Source organism: Phodopus roborovskii, unplaced genomic scaffold (assembly GCF_943737965.1).
Source record: "Phodopus roborovskii unplaced genomic scaffold, PHOROB, whole genome shotgun sequence".
Lineage (NCBI taxonomy): Eukaryota > Metazoa > Chordata > Mammalia > Rodentia > Cricetidae > Phodopus > Phodopus roborovskii.
In genome coordinates this window covers 426622-448551 of record NW_026126723.1, presented here as the reverse complement: position 1 = coordinate 448551, position 21930 = coordinate 426622, and the positions used below count along the sequence as shown (strand labels likewise).

Here is a 21930-nt window from a genome sequence, read left to right as displayed (position 1 = left end):
CCATTGGTTTCTTCATTGCCATGGTTTGAAGCCAAATGTCTGGGTAATCCTGGGGAACATATTTGTATTTTATATCCTATTCTGTAACATGTCTGTTTAGCACACAACTCATTTGTTTGTTGTTTTTTTTCAATTTTGGGGCAGCACAATCTCAGGTAAATATTTTTTTGTGACTCACTATATTGCAAGAATTGGTAAATCCTTTATATCAACAATTCCACTCCTCTACATCACAGCTCAGTGGTAGAATGTAATCCAACAAAAAAATGCCATTTACAGATGTTTGTATTTTCCCTTTGTTTTAAACTAGCACTTAGGATACAGAGGCAGGCAGTTCTCTATGAAACTGGGGCTAGCTTGCTCCACATAGAAAATTCCAGATCATGCTGTAACACAAAAATCCATATATATATATATATATATATATATATATATATATATATATGTGTGTGTGTGTGTGTGTGTGTATACATACACACATATATGTATGTATATATATATGTATATATATTAAATTAAGAAAATGAATGCCATTTAGAGCATACACAAAATTAACTCCAAGTGTGAATACTCCCTTAGCCGAGAGACAAGGAGGAGGGCCTGCACCAAACTCAACTGTCTTGACAGATTTTAATGAATCCTCCTAAAGAACTCAGCCTCTGAGAGGAATATATGTAGGATGGGATGGGGAGGTCACTGGGGAAAATAGGACGGACGGAGAGGGAACTGGGAATGATATGTAAAATAAGATCTTTCTATTTATTTCTTTACAACATAAGTTAAGTTATTTTGATGGCGAAAAAAAAAAAAAAGATAATAACTCAGCATGGATCTGACCCCTAAATGTTAGATGTGAAGGGCAAAGCTTCTGGAAGGCACTGGACAAAATGAACCTCTCCTTCTTTGGTAACTTGCCATCCCTGTGCACCAAAAGCATAACGGAGCTGACTACAAAGAAGTTAATTCACCATGCTGCATAATTGAAATCCTTTCCACAGAAGCAGCCCACAAGGAAAAGTATTCCTGGGGCAGCCCACAAGGAAAAGTATTCCTGGGCCACACCCTGGTTGGGGAAGCACCTAGGACCACAATGGACCTAACAGAACACTGAATTTGGCAGCACATTCCAGCCCAGCGTCCTCCTGGAAGGCCTGTAAAACAGACATTCATGACTCCGCATCCCACCCTCTGAATCTACTCATTCACCATGCTGCAGATTCTGTTCTCCTCCATTCCCCACATCAGCACTCACAGAGCAGCTATCAATCCTCTGGTGCCTGTTCTGATATAAATGCAAGTCTGCAGCATGGCTCCAGGAAGTCTCCTTCCAGACCTTAGACTGGTGGGTTGGCTCAGTGTACTTCATTAGCTAGTGAGGCTTGATTGACAAGAGCTCTTCCTCAAGGGTTAGAGTGTTCTTATAGACACACCAAGCCCAGCACCTCCTTTGGCCCTGGCTTTTACTCCAGACATAGACATTTCAGAGATCTGCACAAATAGGAACTTATTTTGTTTTTGGGTTTTTTTGACAGAATTTCCCTGTGTGGCTCCGGCCATCCTATTCCTTGCTTAGGAAAATGCGCTGGTAAATTCCTTCCTAATTATTAATATTAAACTTATTGTTGTTGTTTTCTAATAGATTTTTTTATTAACTATCTAATATTTATTTATTTATTTATTTATTTTGATTTTTTTGAGACAGAGTTTCCCTTTGTGGCCCTACTGTCCTGGAACTTACTCTGTAGGCCAGGCGGACGTCTAAATCAGAGAGATCCACTTGAATCTACTTCTTGAGTGCTGGAACCAAAGGCAAAAGCCACCACTGCATAAATTTCAATGTCACTTTCCCATGTCATCAGTAGGCGACCCAGCTCTGTTCCTGCAGAGGAGAATATCAAACTCTCTTTCTCTCTCCACGCAATGTGCAGAGCTTGCAATGACCATTACACAATTCAGACTGAAACGATTCTCTTCTTCAACCATAAACATATATAAACAAAAAGCAAACTTGCTATAAGAATAGAATGTGGAGCTATGCAGTGGTTAGCCATAGAGGACAGGCCATGGTGGAGCACACCTTTAATCCTAGCACTTGGGAGACATAATCAGGTGCATGTCTGTAATTTCATGGCCACCCCAGGCTATACCACATTGATCCAGCCTAAAAGAGACAAGTAGTGGCTCATTCCTTTATCCATGAAATTGGGAGGTAGATATGGCTGGGAGGAGAAAGAAATATAAGGAGGAAGAAGAAAATAAGCTCATTGTTTTCTGAGGGAAGACTCCTAGTATCAGAATTGCCCGCACCTTTGGTATGAGTACTTAGTAGAAATAAGAGCTAGGGCTTGGTTGCTCTCCTTCTCTGATCTTTTATCATTAATCGCATATCTGAATCCACGTTTTGATTATTAAGAAAAACTAGAATTAGCTTTACAATTTCCAGTGCAGTGTGTCAAACCTAAACTGTAGTGTACAAGACTAGAATTTATGGCAATAATATTGATAGTACTAATCTTTACCATTTTATCAAGTTTATTGCTATATTTTGTATGTATGAGTTTGAGGAAAAGTGTGATCTTGACCAATGTTATCCAAATACCTATGAATGCATGTGTACAGAGATTAAATAAACACAGACTTCAACACTCCAATTAAATCAACTAAAAGTGACTCTTCAACACTTTTGACCCTGTAGCTATGGATATCTATTCCAAAGATAGGATGTCCCTGTTCTAGAGCTCTCCATGCAAAAGGAGCTGAACTTCTGCTATGGCTCTATAGACCTTTATGCCTCTCTATGGTTTCAGGTAAACCCAGTCGCACTGATGCACACTCTCACAAACAACATGGGAGAATAATTTAAAATCAACATCCTGCCAAGTGGTTTATGACCCAAGGTGAAGACCCTGACTTAACTCCCTACCCCAAACCATACACACCTGAGATATCTCTGCAGAATAGAGACTCATTTTGTACACCGGAATTAAACATCAGTTAACACAGTATTGTAACTCTTAGTAGCAGACAGTTAGAACATTATAATCTTGTATTGCTGAGAGACATCTGCATCACCATATTTTACTACTTTCTAAAATATAAGGCAAACCTGAATGTGGAATGGAATATCCAGAACTTCAAGAAATCAGTCCTTCAATTATCCAGCGTCAGCCCCCACAGCACACCAACAGCACTGCATGCATGTGCACACTGGACAGTTATATAATAAGCAACACACCCTCCCATGCCAGGGCTGCAGAGTCTCCCCCAAACCAAGAAACACATGAAGAGCAAGGCTCAGAGGACAAGGGTAACTGCCCAGGTTACCACATGGACCAAAAGAACCCCAGTATGTCTCATGGTCCATACAAATTTTGAAGAAATGACATCTGAGCAGACCTGCTTTGAAAACACTACACTCAAAATGGTGTAACCTGTGTTCTTCCTTACAACTCGATAGAGCATAAGGAAAAGAGAGTCATGGAAAGAAGCCTTCTCAGAGCCCAGCATGGGCTGAGACCACCTAGTAGGACCAAAAATTTTGCAGCACACTAAAAAGGAATCAGAAATCAATGACTCAGATTGCATAGTCCTTGTAGCTCTGCACTACCTAACCAGCAGATAGCGGCCAAGTCCAGAAAGTTTGTGTTTTAGTATACATTCTTCTACTGTCCTGAAAGTCAAGCTGCTCATTATGAAAATCACAGTTTAATTTGTGTGCACATTTTGTTACACACTCATTGTTACTTGCCAGTAACCATTGACCTCATAGCTGGGAAATACTGCAGCCAAATGTATGACAACTTCCAATATTGACTGTGTTTAATGTGAAACTCCTGTTTAAGAAAAGCAGGCTGTGAATTAGAGAACACTGAGTAACCATGGCAGGGCTTGTGGGCAGAAAAGTGCATGTGGATATGATGTAGTTATGATCTAAAAAAAAAAAAAAAAAAATTTGAAAAGCTGAAAGTAGCTTCCTGGCCATGTGCTCCAGAGATTAGGGGTTTCAATTAGAGCACACCAAGGATTCTTCAAACCTTTTCTCTCAGACTGTACATCCAAACAAAAATAAATAAATAAATAAATAAAAAATAATAGTCCTATTACATAGTCCACAAGAGTTCACCCAGACCGGTTTTGGCTAATTACTGTAATTATAGCAATTTGTATACATGATAAAGTCTCCCATCTAACCAAAGTCTTGATAGCCCTCATCTGTGGATTCCAAGAAACTGCCCACCGAGATAATGATGGATTTTCTAGGAATGATTATCTAATTCCACATTGCTCACCTCAACTACTGTTGAAGGAGGAAATCTCAGCTTCCATCCTGCCGCTCCCTTTCTACACTGTGACTCCACCAGTATCCAAGTAGGACATGAACTCAATCATTGCACAAATCCCTCTTCATTTATAAGACCACACAATAATCAGAGATCTTGGGAGTTCACTCATTTTCTGGTCTATTTCCTTCTCCCTGACCAGGCAAGGGCCCAACTGGAACGAAGTGTAGGATTTTTTTCCCAGCACTGTACAGGAGAAGCAGGATTAGGAGTTCAAAACAATTCTCAATTATACTGCATAAGACAAGCCACAGATAGAAGACACTTTGCTCTACACAGAAATCAATAATCAGCCTCACTTCAGAAAAGGAATGAAATAAGTAACATAGGAGTGCAGCAAAATAGAGACAAAAACAGTAATATTTTTAAAGAAGACATTTAAAAAGGTACCAATAGCTGGGTGGTGGTGGCAAATGCATTTAATGCTGTTGCTCAGGAGGCTCTGTGAGTTCAAGATCAACCTGTTCCACAAGATATACTGCCTGTTCCACAGGCAGCAGAGCCAAAAAGAATGGGGGTCTCTAAAAAACAATAAAGTAGGAAATAGGAAAACAATACAAAAAAAATCAATGATACAAAGAGTTGGTTTTTCAAGAAAAGTAACAAGGTAGAGAAACCTTTATCCAAACTAACCAAAAAGCATAGGAAGAACATGAAAATTAACAAAATCAGAAACAAAAAGTAGTACATAACAATAGACACTGAGGAAATCTAGAAGGTCATATTTTGAAAACCTATATTCCAAAAGATTTGAAAATTCAAAGGATATGGACAAATTTCTGGATAACTATTACTTTCCAAAATTAAATCAAGAATAGACAAGCAACTTAAATTGACCTATAACAACTAACAAAGTAGGAGTAATAATGAAAAGCCTTCCAACATAAAAATACCAGAGCCAGATGTCTTCTTCAGTGAGGAATTCTACCGAAAATTCATGGAAGAGCTATATTAATACTCCTGAAATTGTTCCACACAATAGAAACAGAGGTTCATTACCAAACTCTCTTTTATGAGGCTACATTGACCGTGATACCCATCCACACAAAGACATAAATAAGGGAGAAAATTACAGACCAATATCCCTCATGCACATTGATGCAAAAATACTCAAGAAAATGTGAGAAAACTGAATCCAAGTATATGTCAGAGAAATCATGTACTATGATCAAGTAGGCTTCATCTCCGGCTTGCAGGGATGGTTTCACATATGAAAATATATTAAATATACCACTATATAAACAAACTGAAAATGAAAAGTCACATGATCATCTCCCTAGATGCAGAAAAATCCTTTGACAAAATTCAACATACTTTCATGTTAAAGGTCTTGGGGAGATCAGGGATAACATGAATGTATGTAAACATAATAAAAGCAATATGTAGTAAATCCATAGCAAATATCCAGGTGAATGTAGAGAATCTTAAGGCGATTCCTCTAAAATCAGGAAAAAGACTAGGCTGCCCTCTCTCTTCATATCTCTTCATTATTGTAATTGAAGGGCTAGCTAAAGATATAAGACTAGAAAAGGAGTTCAATGGGATGCAAATTTGTAAGGAAGAACTCAAACTTTCTCTATGTCAGATGATATGATAGTTTACATAAGCAACCAAAAAATTCTACCAGTGTTCTCCTACAGCTGAAAAATACATTCAGTAAAGTATGAGGATACAAGATTAAATAAAAAAAAAAAATCAATGCAATCTCCATTAAAATCCCAGCACAAACTTTCACTGACCTTGAAAGGATAATAATCTACTTTATATTGAAAAACAAAAGAACCAGAATAGCCAATACAACCTGTATAATAAAGGAACTTCAGGAGGGATCATTATCCCTGACTTTACGATCTACCACAGAGCTATAGTCCTGAAAACAGCCTGGTATTAGCACAAAAATAGACAAGTAGCTCAATGAAATTGAATAGAAAATCCTGATATTAATACACACACATACGAACACCTGACTTTTGACAAAACAGCTAAAAGTATACAATGGGATGAGGAAAGCATCTTCAAAAAATGGTAAGGTTTTCTGCCCACCGCTGGTCTTGTCCTGCTGTTGTGCCAGCACAAATTAATATACACACACTCTGTATTTGATATAATGCTGTTGGCCAGGTACTAGTTTCTTATTGACTAGCTCTGTCTTAAATACTAGCCCATTTCTCTTGCTCTATGTATTTTCACGTGGTCTCTTCTTACCGGGGAAGAGGGCAGGCATCTCATCACCCCAGTCTCTCAATCTTGCCTCCTCCTTCCTCCTTCCTCTTTCCTCCTTATCTCCTAGTCCCACCTATCTAGCTTTCCTATTGTCCAACAGTGCTTTATTCATTAACCAGTATGAGAAGCATATTTTCAGAATGACATCTCCCATCAAAATGGTGCTGGTACAACTAGATGATGGAGTGTAGAAGTTAGACCTATGTCTATCGCCATGCACAAAACTCAAGTCCAAAAGGACGAAAGACCTCAAAATAAATCCATCCCCACTGAAACACTTAGAAAAGAAAATGGGAGGTACTCTTGAACAACTCGGTACAGGAGACTGCTTCTTGGACATAACTCCAGGAGCACAGACAGTGAGATCAACAATTAATGAATGGGATCTCTTCAAACTTAGAAGCTTCTGTAAAGCAAAGGAAACAGTGGACAAGACCAAACCGCAGCCCACCAACTGGGAAAAGATTTTAACAAATCCTATATCCAACAAAGGGCTGATCTCCAAAATATACAAAGAACTCAAGAAACTAGCCAACAAACACCACATAACTCTATTAAAATGGGGTACAGAACTGAATAGAGAACTCTCCATAGAGGAAATAAAAAAAACGAAAGACATTTAAGAAAGTGTTCAACACACAAAGAAAGGTCTAGAGAACTACAAGACTGCTCCCAACTAACAATTTGAGCTTCCTTGGAAAGGAGAGTGAGATCAACAACTAACTAATCCATGTAGCCCTCAAATAATGCCTGTTGGAAATAGGAGCAAACACCCCTACATAAACACTGAGTCAAACTAGAACCCAAATGCAGATGAAGAGGACAAGACCAGGCAGAAGAAACACATACAGACAGCTTACCTGAACAAGGAGGAGCTAATGGCCACTAGACTGATATCTGGGAAGCCAGCATGGGACTGACTCAGGCCCCCCCTGAATATGGGTCTCAGCCAGAAGGACTGAACAGTCTAAGGGACCCCAGACAGTGGAGCCAGGGTGTATCCCTGGTGCACAAAAGGACTTTGTGAACACATCCATCATGGAGGGATAACTGCCTTAATCTAGAGACAGGAGAGAAGCCCTAGTCCCTACTTCACATGACCTGTCAGATCTATATGACCCCAACTGGATGGCATTCCCCTACATATGGAATTGGGGTGGGGAGGATGGGAGGAGAGGGTAGTTAGAGTGCATGTGAGAGGGCAGAGAGGGTAAAAGGGAGGGAAGGAGGGAGGGAGGCAGAGGGAACAGGGATCAACATGTAAAATAACAAATTAAATTAAAAAAAAAAATGCTTTGACTCCAAAATTTAAGTTCAAGGACAAGTTACTGGGGAAAAGGATTTCTATTTTTGTTTCCACAGAAAATGAAAAGATGTGGATTACTTCCAGACTAATGTGGTTTGATCAAGCCAGACCACCTGAAAAAGAGTACCAGGTGATACTACATTCAAAACAGTTGGACAAAACAGCCTTACAGACTACAGCCAGGATTTCGGAATCTTCTTTGAATCCCCCATGACAGTGCCCCTTACCAGCATGAAGTAGTTTTGAAAGAACAATGCCCAAATTCTCAAATATTTTCTATAAATGTTTCTTTTCATTTAAATGGACTTTGTTATATAAAATAAATTTAAAAATAATTAAAAAAAAGAAAGTGTTCGACATCCTTAGCTAACAAGGAAATGCAAACTAAAACAACTTTGAGATACCATCTTACTCCTGTCAGAATTGCTAAAATTAGAAACAGCAATGTCAACTTACGCTTGAGAGGATGTGCAGAAATGGGTACCCTCCTCCACTTCAGGTTGAACTTCAAACTTCTCCAGCCATTTTGGAAACTAGCATGGCAATTCCTCAGGATAATGGGAATCAGACTACCATGGAACCCAGTATTCTCCCTCTTATGTACATACACAAATGATCCCAATCCATGCAACCAAGACATGTGCTTACCTATGTTCATAGCAATATTATTTATAATAGCAAGAACCTGTAATCAATTTAGATGCCACTCAACTGAAGTATAAATAAAGAAGATTTGCCACATTTACACAATGAAACACTACTCTGTGGGGGTGGGCAGAAACAACGAATTCTTGAAACTCACAGAGAAGTGGATGGAACTTGAAGAAACCATCCTGAATGAGGTATCAGAATCACAGAAAGAGAAACATGGTATGTATTCACTCATATGTGGATTTTAGACATATTGCAAATGATCACCACCCTACAAATCAAACTGCCAGAGAAACTAGGATATAAGGAGGATTCTAAGAGTTTCATATAAGGACACTCATAGAAGCAGGAAGGGACAAGGTCCTCAGAGCATATGGGTATTGGCGGGTAGTGAGTGGAGAGGGAACTAGCACAAGGAAAATGGGAGGAAAGATTGTGGGTCTTGGAACATTTGGTCAGGGGAGGAATAGACTTGAGAAGAGAAAAGAATAGAGGGGAAGAGAGGAGAGGAACAGGGAGGAGAGGAGAGCAGATGAGAGAAAAGAAAGAAAGAGACTATAAAAAAGGGAGCCATTATAGGTTAGAAGAGGAAACAAAACCCAGAGAAATGTACAGAGCCCTACATGAATGACCCCAACTAACAATTTGAGCAACAGTGTAAAGGCTACCATAAATTCCCTTCGCTGTCAATGAGATCAATGACTAACTTATCCACTATCATGGAGACCTCATCTAGTAGCTGATGGAAACAGAAACAACCTTGGACAACTAACCACTGAGCCAAAATTGAATCCATATGCAGAGAGGTAGGACAAGACCATATTGCAGAAACCCAAAGACACGGCTGATTTGAACAAGGAGGAGCTAATGGGGCCCCAGACTTATAGCTGGGAATCCAACATGGGACTGACACAGACCCCTGAATATGGGTCTCAGCTAAAAGGCCTGTGCAGTCTAAGGGTCTACAGAGAGTGGGACCAGGAAGTATCCCTGTTGCAAAAAGGACATTGGGGGGAAATCCCCATGGAGGGATATTCCATTAACCTTGAGACAGGAGAGACATTTTAGTGTCTACATAAAATGACTTGAAGGATTTAGATGACCCCTCCTGGAAGGCATCCACCTACATGTATAGTGTCAGTTGGATGGGAGAGGAGAGTGGCTGGGGGCCCAGGAAGTTGGGAGGGGAAGAAGGAGGGTGGGAGTAATTTGGAGATAACTGGTTTGATAAGTATAATAAAAAATTTTTACAAATTAAAAACATTAAAAAGATACCAATGTAATTTTCAAAAAACAAAGTTAACATACTTTAATAATTTAAAATTTTTACCTCTATTGACTTTGAAATATCACACCTCCATATAGAGAACATCACTTCCAGCACAAGTTCTAATAGATCTTAATAATAAAAACTCACAGTAATCTAACAGGGAGGGGAAGGTGAAAACTGAAGGATCACAGATTCAGAGCATCTGGCTACTAGAGTTGTTATCTCTACCTATTCCCAGACAAGCGATGTGTTCCTGTCCTCACACTGCCTCTTTAGATTGACTGCTATCACTTCGATCCCTCAGACTGACTTCTCAAACAAAATCATCTTATGGCATGCTCTTCTCGCTCCTCTACCTTATCTTCCTCTCTCTGTCCAGCCATGGCACTCCTATCTCCAAATCCCTGCTGCTGGGATTAAAGGCCTGATTCCCAAGTCCTGGGTCCACCTTAGTGTGAGTCTTTTAGACAGACTTAGTATGTGTCTAACTAGTGTCATAGTGTGTGTGTAACTACTGATTTATTGTTTGTGGATAACTAGTGACAGTGTTTGTAGCTAACTAGTGACTTAGATGTGTAGGTGACTAAATACATAGAAATACATAGAACTATCTTAGTGTGTGAGGCTGACTATTGTCTTGGGGTTTGTGGCTAGCTAGTGAATTAGATATGTGGCTGACTAGAGTGACTTATTATGGGTGGGTGAGTAGTGGTATATTATGTGTGGCTAACTAAAGACATAGTGACTGTGGCTAACTAGTAACCTAGCATTGTGGCTAACTAGTGACTTAGTCAATGTGCTTAATTACTGCTTAGGCATGTAGCTGAATAGTAACTTAGGGATGTGACTAACTACTGTCTTAGTGTGTGTGACTAAGTACTGCTTTATTTGTTTGAAGGACTTGTGGCTTAGGTTTTGTGGCTAATTAGTGACTGAGGTATGGGGCTGACTATTGATTTAGGTGTTTGTCTAACTAGTGACATCTTTGTGTGGCTAACTAGTGAGTTAAGTATGTGGCTAACATGTGGCATGGTGTGTGTGGGTAACTAGTGTGCTAGTATGTGTGGCTAACTAATGGGTTAGTTTGTGGCTAACTAGTGACTTATACTTAACCATGGGTGTAGATAAATAGTGACTTAGCTTAGTAAACTGATCTTCAGAAATTTGATACAACAAAAACAAATTATCAGAACAGTAATTAAGAAGAGACAGACTGATGCTGCCGATAAGCTGTTATTTTGTATTAAGCTCTGTAACCTGACACTTAGTTACAGTCAATGACCTGCTTCCCAAACCTATGAGCTGACATTATACTGTCATGCAGGACTGAACATATCTGCAAACAGAGAGTTACCTATTAGCAAAATCAATATTCATTGGCTCAGAACAACCTTCACAAACTGTACAAATACATACTCTGGCCTGTGTTCAAACACATGACATAGATTAAAACATGCTGGGAAATTACAAAATCACTCCCCCTACAACAGTCATGTACTTTTTTCATAGTGGTGACTCCAGCACCTGGTTTCTTACCCTGAATCCTCCTGCAAGGTAAACAATTTTCCTTATTCTGGTATGAAGGCAGAAGCAATGCTCCATATGCAAATCCTTTTCCTGTGACTGCACTGGATAGTTGGCTACTTGACTCTAATGGAAATTTTAAATCTCTGAGGTGTTACAGTAATTTAAGAATTTTGAAGCTATAGTCCAGAAGACAGTAAGGCCATTGCTTTGGAGAGCAACAGACTGGAACTAATGCTACTTGAATCAACATAAGAGCTTATCTCATAAACATTCTTCTAACAGGATGAAAATGCATCTGTTCTAGCATTAATATGCCTTCCCAGGGAGAAATCACTTCACCCACAGAGGAGATCCATAAACACAAATATTTCTAACATAACATGTATCTATCTCTGGAAAATACTCAGAGAGGAGCCTGCCTAGACATAGTTTGCATTTCATATATGCTATCCTTCTTAAATGGCTTTTAAGTTGAAGCTCCATTTTACACATTGAACAATTTCAGTAGGGACTGGAGACAGCATGTCTAGCTACTTAGGGAGATGGGAGGATTACACAGGAAATGTGTTCCCAGTACTGTTCTTAAAGTTTGTCCCATTCAGTGGGACAAACTCAGGAGAACACCACTAAAACAATGCAATGCTAGGGAATACAGTGTATCTCATGATCATTGCTGAATAAGCCTTGGGACTGAGAACCATAGCTCTATGTAGTTTATATCTACAGATCTGAAGCAACCTGTCCACAAAGGTTTTGTTCCATACAATTACCAGCTCTCTCATGTAAATATCGTGTTTTTTGACAAGGTTCTCTGTTTTGTTGTCAATACACCAGGCCCTTAGGAAAAGCTTTCAAGGCCTAGGCTCCTGGTTGTTACTATCTCTTCTAAGAATGTTTCTCATCCCTGCATGAGGACCTAAGTGAACGCTTTGCTTTATCAAGCCACTCATACCTCATTTGCTTACTTTTTAAAATCTAGTGTCCAATTGCCACACTGGTAGAACTATGCTTTTCTGGAGAAGAAAACTACAACTATATGATATGATATAATAAAATTTAAGGTTGGTTGTGACCCTGTAATATCTCTCTGAGCAGCATGTTATGGGGAAGTTCTATGATAAGGGTAAGGGACTAGATGCTTTTGTAAAACAGGAGTAGCTTCTGTGTAATGGTTTGGAGTCAAATGTCTGGAAAATCATGGTGAACAAATGTGTAGCTAGGATTCAAAATTCTAACAGGACTGGTCAGCATACACATATCTTTGTGTGTTTTAGAGGCAGTACTACCTCAGTTAAATTCTACTTTATGAGACGTAATATCTCCAAAGCATTTTTAAATCCTTTGTGTTACAAATTCTACTCCTGTAGATCACTGCTCAATAGTGAAGTGCTACCCTTACATGAGATGCATTTTACAACCTGCAGAAAATTAACAATACATGGATATTACACATAAAATTATAATGCAAAGGGCTGAACTTCTAAAAGGTACTTAACGAAAAGGTCTCTGGAAGTTTGTTGACATGCTTTCAGTGGGTGCACCTGAAGTATGTAGAAGTTGACTTAAAAGGTGTTTCTAGATTGCACTGTATTAGCAGAGACGTCTCTTTCAAGTTTCTTGGGTTTGTTTTACCTGCTACTGTCCCCGAGTTGATGGAGTCGCTTCCTGCCCGATTGTTTCCTGTTCTCTCCATCAAGATTCAACGCAGTAATGGCTTAATTCACAGTGCCAATATAAGCACAGTGAACTTAGAGAAATCCTGTGTTTTGGTGGAATGGAAAGAAGGAGGTAACCCGAAGGGCAAAGAGATTGATTTTGGTGATGTGGCTGCAATAAACCCAGAGCTTTTACAGCTTCTTTCCTTACACCCAAAGGACAATCTGCCACTGCAGGAAAATGTGGCAGTCCCGAAGCAAAAACGCAGATCGGTCAATTCCAAAACTCCAGCTCCAAAAGAAGGTTTTGAAGCCAGTCCACTCGTATACCTGCTATCCCAGAGGTTCAACTTGCCACTCAGGAGAATGAGATGGAGGAGGAGCTGTCCGTGGCTACACACTTTTGGAAGTGGTTCTCAGTTGTCGCTAGCCTTCCTAGGCCCTCCTGCTCTGCAGTGACAGAATTACCATTGTTGATGGTCAGCGAGGAGGCAGAAGAGCAAGTCCACCCCAACCGAAACATATCTGCAAACCCTGGGAATTCAGTTCAGAGGAAATCATGTATTGTGAAGGAAATGGAAAAAAATGAAGAGCAAACGGGAAGAGAGTCCAGAACTCGGAAAGAAGAATAAAGCCAGCTCAGGAATATGATAGCAGCTTTGCAAACTGGGAATTTGCCCGGATGATTAAAGAATTCTGGATTACTATGGAATGTCACCCACTTAATCTGACTGATCCTATTGAAGAGCACAGGATCTGTGTGTTTGTTAGGAAGTGCCCACTGAATAAACAAGAACAAGAAAAAAAATCGATGTGATTTCTGTCCCCAGCAAATGTTTCCTCCTTGTGCATGAACCCAAATTGAAAGTGGACTTGACAAAGTATCTGGAGAAGCAGGCATTCTGCTTCGATTTTGCCTTTGATGAAACAGCTTCGAATGAAGTTGTCTACAGGTTCACAGCAAGACCACTGGTACAGACGAATTTTGAAGGGGGGGAAAGCAATCTGCTTTGCCTATGGGCAGACCGGCAGTGGGAAGACTCATACAATGTGTGGAGACCTGTCCGATAAATCTCACAATGCATCTAAAGTGATCTATGCAATGGTTTCCCAGGATGTCTTCCTTCTGAAGAGTCAACCTCGCTATTGGAACTTAAACTTGGAAATGTATGTGACATTCTTTGAGATCTATAATAGGAAGGTGTTTGATCAGCTCAACAAGAAGGCCAAGTTATGTGTGCTAGAAGACAGTAAGCAGCAGGTGCAGGTTGTGGGACTGCAGGAGTACCTGGTTAACTGTGCTGATGATGTCATCAAGATGATCAACATGGGCAGTGCTTGCAGGACATCTGGACAGACATTTGCCAACTCTAATTCTTCCCGCTCCCATGCCTGCTTCCAGATTCTTCTTCGATCCAAAGGGAGATTACATGGCAAATTCTCCTTGGTGGATCTAGCAGGGAATGAACGAGGGGCTGCCACTTCCAGTGCTGACCAGCAGACTTGCAAGGAGGGTGCAGAGATTAACAAGTCTCTCCTAGCTCTAAAGGAGTGCATCAGGGCACTGGGAAAGAACAAGGCTCACACCCCATTCTGTGAGAGCAAGCTCACACAGGTGCTAAGGGATTCATTCATTGGGGAGAACTCCAGGACTTGCATGATTGCCTTGATCTCACCAGGCATAAGCTCCTGTGAATATACTTTAAACACACTGAGATACACAGACAGAGTCAAGGAGCTGAGCCCCCACAGTGGGCCCAGTAGAGAGCAGCCAATTCAAATGGAAACAGAAGAGATGGAAGCCAGCTCTAATGGGACCTCACTGGCAGTCGATTGCAAGGAAGAGGAGGAGCTGTCTTCCCAGATGTCCAGCTTCAATGAAGCCATGACTCAGATCAGGGAGCTGGAAGAGTGGTCCATGGAGGAGCTCAGGAGATCATACAGCAAGGACCTGGCTGGCTTGAGCTCTCTGAGATGACCGATCAGCCAGACTATGATTTGGAGACCTTCGTGAACAAAGCAGAGTCTGCCCTGGCCCAGTAGGCTAAGCACTTCTCAGCTCTGGGACAGGTCATCAAGGCCCTGCGTGTGGCCATGCAGCTGGATGAACAGGCTAGCAAACAAATAAACAGCAAGAAATGGCACCATGATGACTTCAAATAAAGATCTGATTAGTATCACACCAGCCTCATCCCCTACCCAGAAAACTTTTGGCACCTATTGGCTTTGGTAGGGACTGAGTTGGATGGGTTTTGGTAAATGCCAGGTAAGGGGCATCAGGCTTGGGAAAACTAGGAGAGAATTGCTGTTCTCTTCCTCAGTTTGGAGCAGGAGGAAGGAAGTTTTGTGACTGCTTCCCATTTTCCACATATCTATCAGAGGGGAGTGCTGTTTGGGTAGTTTCCCTGCCCCTCTGTAACAGCTGCTGGTGGAAACCCTACAAGGTCCAGGCTCTAGGAGAGAAATGGGTCCTCATCCAGCTTCTACTGCATCTGGCCTGCAGTATCACCCTTGGTCTGAGCACTCTCGTGTTTTATGCTTTCAGAAAAAAAGTTTTTGATACCTCTTTGTTTTAGTTTAGAAGATCTCTGCTTCCTGCTGTATGTATTTTTGCGTTGTACCTAACCAAAATGAATAAATAAATAAATAAAGGTGTTTCTATAGAGACCTCCCTTATCCCAGTGCTCAAAGCAGATACAGCCCACAGAGTAGTTATTTGGAGGACTGCCTCTAGCTTCTGGGAATTTCAAGGACTGCATGAGAACTCAGGGGACAGGTACTCTGTTTGCAGCTTCCCAAGCAGATCCAGGGAATACCCACCACATTGGATCCATCACCTCACCATCTCCCACTACCTATCTGAGGATGGCAGCCCCTCACCATGCTGTGGGTTTCCAGTTTGCCCTTCCTCAAAGCACAGCGCACAAAACCACTGGCTCCAGTTTCTCTTCATATCTAGACCAGAATGGCCCTGCACTTCTTTTTGACAGGCAGGTCACAAAGGGGCCTGATTGTCTAGTAAGGCCTGAGTGATAAAAGCACCTCCCAGGTGGTTGCAGAGTGCTTAAGGACAAATTGCAATGGTTACTGATTGTCTTCTACCCCAAAGACTTTTCTACATCAGCAGTGATGTGCATTTCTATAGCAATTTTCCTACAGCTGATCTGTGCTATCCTTCGGTAGTACATCCTGAATCCACTGCCAGAGGTCCCTGAGATTTACTAGGCCTTCTAAATGAGATGCACTTTAAGGAGTTTTAGGTCAGTCATATTATGGTTTCCCAACTATCAGACTGGGGTTCATGAGCTCCTCATTGCTTTGCTTAGGTGTTTCTGTGGGTATCTCCAACCTGGTCCTAACCCCTGTGCTTATCACTCTTCCCTCCCTGCAACTGGATTCCAGGAGTTCCACTTAGTGCTTAGCTGTGGGTGTCTGCTTCTGTTTCTGTCAACTATTGGATGAAGGCTTTAGAATATCCTATAAGGTAGGTATCAATCTCATTATATGGAAAGGCATTTAAGGCAGCCTCTCCACTATTGCTTATATTCTTATTTGGGGACATTCTTGTAGATCTCTGGACATTTTCCCAGTGCCAGATTTCTCTTTCCACATATTATATCTCCATCAATATGGTACATTTTGTTGCTCTCCTCTATTCTTTCCAAATCTCAGTCTCCTTCATGCCTCTTGTCCTTCTCTCCCATTCTCTTTCTCCTAACTGTCCCTCCCCTCACCCAATGCTCACAATTTTCTCAAGTGACCTTTTTCCTTTCCACTACTCTGGGGACACAATGGCAGTACTTTCAAGGGTGAAGTCTGAAGTAAGGTGAATCCAGGGGAGGGCTCCCCCCCCCATTGACACCCTGAGGGCAGGCTTGGAACAATGCTACCAAACACTGCCAGGCCTCGAGTCATCCACCCTCCCACTGCAGCTCAATGTTAAGGCTGAAGCTTTACACAACCTGTTTTGTCCATCTCTCAAGAAACAGATGCTGACGATCTACAGGATGGCAGCTAAGGGAAACCTTGTAAACCACACCTCCTGCTAAAAGCGATCCCAACAACTCCTGAATCCTTCACCTCCATATCATCCCTGGCAAAACGGAAGTAGCAATACTTAAACCAATATCTACATACCAAGGGAGGCTGGGTTGTTGTGTGGAAATCCTAATGGCTTCTATATCTACTCAAAGAGTTTAGAATGTTTGGTAGCCCTGATCCAAACCTGCCCTCAAGTTCTGTGTCTTTTCTGCTCATTTAGTCCTGTAACTCAGGCTTCTGTAGCCACCAGCCATAGGGGAGGTTTCTTCCCCAGTCTTATATGCTGTGACTTTGATACAGAGTATGAAACCAGAAGGTGGAGAAGCTTGGGTTGACATCTCTCTTGCTCCCATTATCTCTCTTTCCTCTCCCTGATGGGAGATGTCATTCTGTATATGCTTCTCATACTGGTTAATGAATAAATCAATGTTGGCCAATAGGAAAGGAAGATAGGAGGGACTAGGAGACAAGGAGGAAACAGGAAATAGTAAGGGGAGTCAGGATGGAGAGTATGGAGAAAGCAGTACACCTTACAGATGGTGCCCACGTGGCTAGTAAGAACTTCCACTTAAAATTTAACAAAAGCTTAAAAAAGGGTTTTAGAAACAAAAGAACAGAGACAAGCAAGGTTTCTTGGTGCAGCATTTTTCTCAGTTGAACTCTGCTTTGCTAGAGACAAGCAGATACTCGCGGCTCCTTTAAGGGAAGATTCCTGACTCAGCTTAAGTGGCAAAAAACCACACAGCTTTCAAATAACTCTGCTAACAATTTATTGGTGTGTATGAGAGATGGCAATGGCAATGACATCTCCAAGCTGGCAGCATGCTTTCTGGGTGGCAGCGCAGACCAAGGTGGTGAGCACAGCTTTCCATGCTGGCGGTAAAAGTACCTCCCACAATCTTTGGTAAACCACGGCTGACACAGCTATGACTTTCATTTTAACAATGTTGTTTACCAGATAAAAGACTTGTGGCCAGACAAAGATAAAGGTTTACAGTAAAGACAGATTCATATTAAGAAACACCTCTAAAGGTTTACAGTGTGTTTTAAAATATACGTAGACATAAAAAAAAGTGGTTTTAAATAGACAAAGAGGAACTGGGTGTTGTAGCACATGCCTTTAATCCCAGCACTCAAGAGACAGAGGCAAGCAGATCTCTGTGATTTGTAAAGTAAACCTGGTATGCCGAGTAAATTCCAGGACAGATAAGAGTTACACAGTAAAACCCTATGTCAAAAAATGAAAAAATAAAAGTAAAATAAGCAGAGTAATAATAAAGCCACGTAAAGATGAAAAGCTCAGAGAGAATCTGGTTACTGTATGCTATTGTGTTGTCTCTGCATTGTTTGACTGCTGAGAAAATAACAACTGATAAAGGAAATGCTGCTGCATTAATTCAACTTATATATTTTAAAAATGTTTTGACTCCAACATTTAAGTTCAAGGACAAGTTACTGGGGAAAAGGATTTCTATTTTTGTTTCCACAGAAAATGAAAAGCTGTGGATTCCTTCCAGGCTAATGTGGTTTGATCAAGCCAGACCCCCTGAAACAGGACCAGGTGATCCTACATTCAAAACAGCTGAACAAAGCAGCCTTGCAGACTACAGCCAGGATTTCTTCATCTTCTTAGAATCCCCCATGACAGCGCCCCCTATCAGCAGGAAGTAGTTTGGAAAGAACGACGCCCAAATTCCCAAATATTTATAAATGTTTGTTTTCATTTAAATGGACTTGGGTATAAATGGTTAATGATCACAGCCAGTTCTTTTTAAAGGTAAAAAGGGAATTATGGTATTGATATGATTACTTTGTTTTGGAATGGATTTTCATTTATTGATACAATTTAATGTCAATTTTGTGATGTATATATTTCTCCTTTTGTTTAGGTATTGTGTTTATATAGTTCATTCAGAAAAATATTGTATAATGTACTGCAGATTATAGATAATTACCTATGATAGTCAAAACTTAGAGTTAAGTTAGTTAGGTTTTCAAGATACACAGAGATGTATTTGAGATAAATAGGCATTCTTCAAACCTTTCAAAGACATACAGAATATGGCATTTAAAATGGTTTAGGGTTTTCGTGAGACATAATTGCTCTTGGCAATACCACCTGCACCAGAAAGGAAGATGGACATAGAAGAAACGTGTTATGAAGTTTGCTTTCAATATAGCAAGACTAGCCATTTGGATATTGCTCTTGTCTGGACTGTTTGACTTTGTGATGTATAAACTGGACATGCAGGATCCACAGAAAAGTGACTGCTGATTCAAGATAGACATTGCTACAGAGTTCCTGCTTCATGGAAGAGTATGCCAGACAGTCTGCAGGATCAGAGAAAAGTGACTGACAAACTGCCAATACAAGAAGACAGTTTAAAGTCTCCTGCATTGCTGAAGAGTCTGCCAGACACACTATGGCCTATGGGCTGAAGATGGAAGATTACAAAAGAACTTCGGGTGACCAGGCAGTGAGTTGTCTCTGTCATTTCTAGAGTTTATATACTATCCTTCTGTGGTCTTTGAAGGAGTTGAAGACAGATAGTAATGGTTATAGTTTTCATTAGTTACGATTAAAGATAACTTACATATAGGACTTTAGACTCACAAAGATGGAATAGATGATGGAATAGTTTCTTAAATCTTGATAAATGTCAATGAACTAAATATTGTGAACTGTGATTCCTATTTGATAACTGTTATGTGATATATTTTGCTATGTTAAGGTTAAAACCCTTCTTTTTATTTAGACAGAAAAGAGGAGATGATGGGAGATGTCATTCTGTATATGTTTCTCATACTGGTTAATGAATAAAGCAATGTTGGCCAATAGGAAAGGAAGATAGGAGGGACTAGGAGACAAGGAGGAAACAGGAAATAGTAAGGGGAGTCAGGATGGAGAGTATGGAGAAAGCAGTATGCCGCCAGCTCCCCGGTAAGTGAAATACATAGATCAGCAGAAATGGGTTAATAATTAAGATAGAGCTAGCTGATAAGAAACTAGTAACTGGCCAACAGGATAATATCAAATACAGAGTCTCTGTGTGTTATTTGGGGCTGGTGGCGTGGCAGCAGCACAAGACCAGGCGGTGGGCAGAAAAACCGTACTCGTTACATCTCCCTCTCTCTTTCCTCATGTTGTCTTTCTTTCTCTGTCTCTCTCTGTCTATGTCTGTCTCTCACACTCTGTCTCTCTCTTGGGTTGCAGATTACATCAGAAGGGCTGACAAGTTTGTCATTTATCTTGGTTGTAGTGAACTTAGTAAGAACCATGCTCCACAAAATCCATTTTGATTATTGAAATTAAAGAAAAGTATGATGGCTAAAATCTTCACCAAATTGTTTGCATGATTTTGATTTCCTCTTTCATGAACTCTTCCCTATCACTTCATATCAAGATGATAGATAAAGGATAGAGACAGCATTATAGATATGGACGAGAAAAATTATGGAATATTCAGTGCCAGGACCTATATCAGGATTTTGACAAAATTCTGTAGTTCCTGCTACAAGAATAACTCAAGAGGTTAATATTCTTGGGAACAAGTATGAGCAAACACAAATCAATACACTGGCATTACATGATTAAAACTATATCAAATCATTAACCAAACATATTTTCACCTGTGAATATACAATATTGTGAGCCCTCATTCCTATAACCAGGTACTTAGGTGTTTAAAGTCTTAAACTTTCCTCCAATATGAATTGCTTTATGTAATACAAGAAAATGTGTAGGATTGGATTTAGAGAAATCAATCTTCTCAATGAGGCTTTTTATGTTGTTAAAGTAATGAGTGAAAGGGACCCCATTGCAAGGCCTCAGCTGGAGAGTGCCAGGTCCCACTAGCTCTGGCTATCAGTGCAGAAACACCCAGAGTATCAGACCAGAATTTGTCGTCCGTCCATTGCCAGGCCTTGGCTAGAGTCCTCTAATGGATTTTCGGGCCCCTCCCTGAGAACCACCTGTCTCCATGGGACCACTCTCGAGTTCCTGCAGGGTGGATCCTTGACTCCCATTGTAGGGTCTCTGCCAAAGAGGCATCAGCTGGAGTGTACCAGGACCAGGCTAGATCTACCTATCAGCTTAAGGAACATCCTGTGTCCCAGCCTTCAATATCTTTGACTTGCATCGCCAGTCTTCTGCTGGAATCTGAACTTATAGCTCCATTGCCAGGCCCTGCCTGTGTAGAGGCCTCCTAGAGATCTTGGATCATCAAGAGCTACAGACATCAATCTTCTGACCCACCAAAACACACCGGGGAAGAAGGTATGGGAAGATGGCAATATAATAAAACACCTAACAACAGAATGACAACAATAACAGCACCAGAATCTTTGCAATCTACACCAAATAGACTGGAAAACAACAAAGCAGATGAAGTAGAATAGAACGAATTAAAAATTCTTGCCAAAAAAATATGGTAGAGGCCCTCAAAAAAGAGGTGAGAAAATACCTCAAAGAAATGGAAGAAAAAACAAACAAAAATGAAAAAAATGAACAAATATCTTGAAGAAAGTAGAGAAAGCCAGAAAAACAATTAAGCAAGTGAAGTAAATGGTTCAAGACTTCAAAACAGAAATGGAAACAATAAATAAAACGTAAACCGAAGGAATGGTGGAAATAGAAAAACTGGGCAAACTATAAGGAACTACAGATGCACACACAACCAACAGAATTCAAGAGATGGAAGACAGAATCTCAGGCAAAGAAGATAAAGTAGAGGAAATAAATTCATTGACCAAAGAAAATCATAAATCCAACAAATCTGTAACACAAAACATCCAGAAAATGTGGGACAACGTGAAAAGGCCAATCCTAAGAATAATAGGTATAGAGGAAGGTGAGGAAGCCCAGCTCAAAGGTGCCGAAAACATATTCAACAAAATCATTGAGGAAAACTTTCCCAA

The 21930-nt window shown here is 40.5% G+C and overlaps 1 pseudogene; it reads left to right on the top strand.

Moving 5' to 3' along the window:
- The first annotated feature begins 12902 nt into the window (after positions 1-12902).
- On the top strand, positions 12903-15135 carry LOC127214514 (kinesin-like protein KIF2C; annotated as a pseudogene).
- Positions 15136-21930: the final 6795 nt, after the last annotated feature.